A 3,095-nucleotide genomic window follows, 5' to 3' on the forward strand; every position below is an offset into this window, starting at 1 on the left:
CCTCTGATGATTTGCTGGGGGAAGGCTTCAGGAGACGTGGAGCATGGGAACAGCACAGATGGGAGAAAAAAACTCTGCTCCAGTCTGACTCAACCCAGGTGGAAAGTCAGGAGCACAAATGTTACCAGAGTCAGTCCCTCCATAAGGCAAGGGCGCTGGACTTTCCTCCTGCCCTTGGAGGGGGAGGGTAAGCCACACAGTCCGCCCTGTGAAACTACTCTCATTTAGCCTGGTACAGTTCCCTGGAGAAACTACAACCCTCTGCCGGCCCAGTATTCACAGTCTCTGAGGGGTCAGTGTGCTCAGGCTGGTACAGTGGACCGAGGTGGAGCACCAGCTCAGTGCTCTGCGGTGAGGTCATTTACTGGGTATGAGTAGTGCAGAAAGATCATCTAAAATGATGTTCAGCATGATAGCATAGAAACTGACGGAGCGATTGTTGCCCTTTGCCTGGCTGTGGTCTTGGGAAGAGTGTTGGCGTGTAAATTATATACACGAGGGTTCCATGTATAGGGAATGGAAGGGCCTCTTGGATCGGCAGGTGGATGCCTTAGTGTGGAATACATGAGGGATGTCTGGGCTGGATGTTTAAATTGTAGTTCTCACCATGACCATATCAACTGAAACAGGAGAAAGAGAAGAGCAAAGAACGAGATTGGAGACATGCAAGTGATAGAACCACGTACGTTTACAAACTTCAGAACCAAAAGGGTTCATTTCACTGGAGGAGACACAGAAAAGCCACCGACCTAAACTATGTAATCGTTACTTATTTGTGTCTCTCAAAGTTCTTCCTAGCTCCGTGCCTGATGTCAGAAGATGACCTGGACTAAGATCATCCAGGGAGTAATCTGGCTTTCTCTTTTTGGACCTGGAATTGTGGGGAACCTCTTTCTACTGGTGAGACATGGATATACTTTGCTCGTGAGACCTGGAAAAAAAGAAAAAAAAAATGGACCTTATCCTCATCCATTTGGCTTTTGCAAATACAACCATTCTCTGTACCAAAGGGAGCGAAGATATAACCACCTTTTCTCATCTCAGAAATTTCCTAGGCAATGCTGGTTGCAAGACTGTGCTTTATCCGGGGAGCGTGGCCGATGGTCTTTCAGTCTGTACCGCCTGCCTCCTCAGCGTGGTCCAGGCCATCAGCAGCAGGGGAAGCTCAAACCACAGACTGCAAGCAAGCGCCTCCCTATCTCCTCCTCTTCGGGATCTGCAATTTCCTGAGAAGCTCCAGCTTGCTCTGCTACATCGCAGCAGGGGACAGAGTGAGCACATCTGGGATTCCAGCGTCTGATTGCTACTGAGACATGCTGCATCTGGGCTACTGGCCCCCTGGCTTTTCCCTACTCTCATGGCTCTGCGAAAGGTCATCTTTCGGAGTCTCCTGGAGCAGTGAGCACACGGCTCTTCGTCTATCTAAGCGTCACCAGAGTGGGCTCTACCTTCAGGGCTCCAGGTTTCAAAGAAACTCCAGCCCGGAGATCAGAGCTACTCAGAGTGCTCTCAGGCTCACGACCTGTTTTCTTCTCTTTTGTTGGGCAGCTTTCATTTTCCCCTTCCGCATAGGCTCCTTCTTGACAAATAATTACACCACAGTAAATATTAAATTACCTCTGACATTTGGTCATGCCAGTCTCAGCCCCTTTGTGCTGATCAGCAGGGATGCCCAACTGGCTCACTGCTGGAGTGCTCACTGAGAAATTGGGAAAACTGCTTTCTATGTTGATTCTGTTCATAGCTAAAGGTAGATTGTGGAGTGCTATTTTTTGCCCAGCACAAATTCTGCCCAGCATAAACTAGAAGTGTATTATAAAACTAGTAGGCTAGTCTGGTCTTCCAAGAAGCAAACACCAAGACACAATTAAATGCGCAGAGATGTGATCAGGGCAAAAGCCTGAGAGAAAATGGGGAGGGAGCCAGGAAGGCTGAAGAGTCAGCTGATGAAGATAAGTGTGATCCTGAGTGAAGGACAGACAGTAGAAGGTCGGGTGGAAGCATCCTAGACTAGCTTCCAGCCTAAGTAGAGTTGAGAAAGGGAGTTCTGGAGCTAAATCTGGCCAAGAGCTGAATCCCTGGAACACTTCCAAACTCATTTTAAGAGACTAGCATCACTTTGATACCAACATCGGAAAAAGGACATAGCAAGATAAGAAAATCACAGGCTAACTTTGCTCATGAATGTAGATGCAACAATTACAGACAAAATATTAGCAAATGGAGCCCAGCAATTTATAGAAAGGATAATATTTATTCCAGAAATGCCAGAAGGGCTTAATATTCAATAAATCAAGGAATATAATGAATCTCATCAAGACAACAAAGGGAGAAAATACATACATTTACGCCCTAAACACTTGACAAAAAGCAACACCCTGTCATCAAAAATATAAATAAAACTTCTCTAGAAAATTATAATAGAAGGTAAGTTTCTTCATTTGAGATTAACTCAACTCATAGGAAAACCACAGTTGACATCATGTTCAATGCAGAAATTTTAAATGCTTATCTCTGAGGTTAGAAATGAGACAAACATTTATCGTCATCATTTCTACTCAGCATTATTCTGGAGATTCTAGCCATTATGAGAAGGTAAAAAAAAAAAGAAAATGGAATGAAATAAGTAAAATATTCCGTAGGCACCATTAATAAAATTGTGTGTGCAGAAAATTTGAAACAGTGAAAAAGAAATAAAAATAGCAAGTTCAGTGGATGGAGGGTCAATATAAAAAATAATTGCATTCTACATATTAACAATAAATAATGGAAATTTTTACTAAAAATTAAAAAATCAAATATATATGAAAAAACAAATCACTTATGCTTTCTCCACTGAAAACTATAAGCCTCGAATCTTTTTTTCTTTTTAAGATTTTTTTTTTATTTGACAGAGAGACAGCGAGAGAGGGAACACAAGCAGAGGGAGTGGGAGAGGGAGAAGCAGGCTTCCCGCCCAGCAAGGAGCCCGCTGCGGGGCTCAAACCCAGGACCCTGGGATCATGACCTGAGCTGAAGGCAGACACTTAATGACTGAGCCACCCAGGGGCCCCTGAAAGAGCAATTCTTATTCCAGCCTGAAAGTGTGACAGTCA

The 3,095-nt window shown here is 44.2% G+C and overlaps 1 pseudogene; it reads left to right on the forward strand.

Annotated features, from left to right (window-relative positions):
* The first annotated feature begins 819 nt into the window (after nucleotides 1–819).
* Nucleotides 820–1,703, forward strand: LOC112818347 (putative vomeronasal receptor-like protein 4; annotated as a pseudogene).
* Nucleotides 1,704–3,095: the final 1,392 nt, after the last annotated feature.

The sequence above is a fragment of the Callorhinus ursinus genome, unplaced genomic scaffold, assembly GCF_003265705.2.
Source record: "Callorhinus ursinus isolate GAN/ISIS: 27379988/994484 unplaced genomic scaffold, GSC_fseal_2.0 scaffold1694, whole genome shotgun sequence".
Taxonomy (NCBI): domain Eukaryota; kingdom Metazoa; phylum Chordata; class Mammalia; order Carnivora; family Otariidae; genus Callorhinus; species Callorhinus ursinus.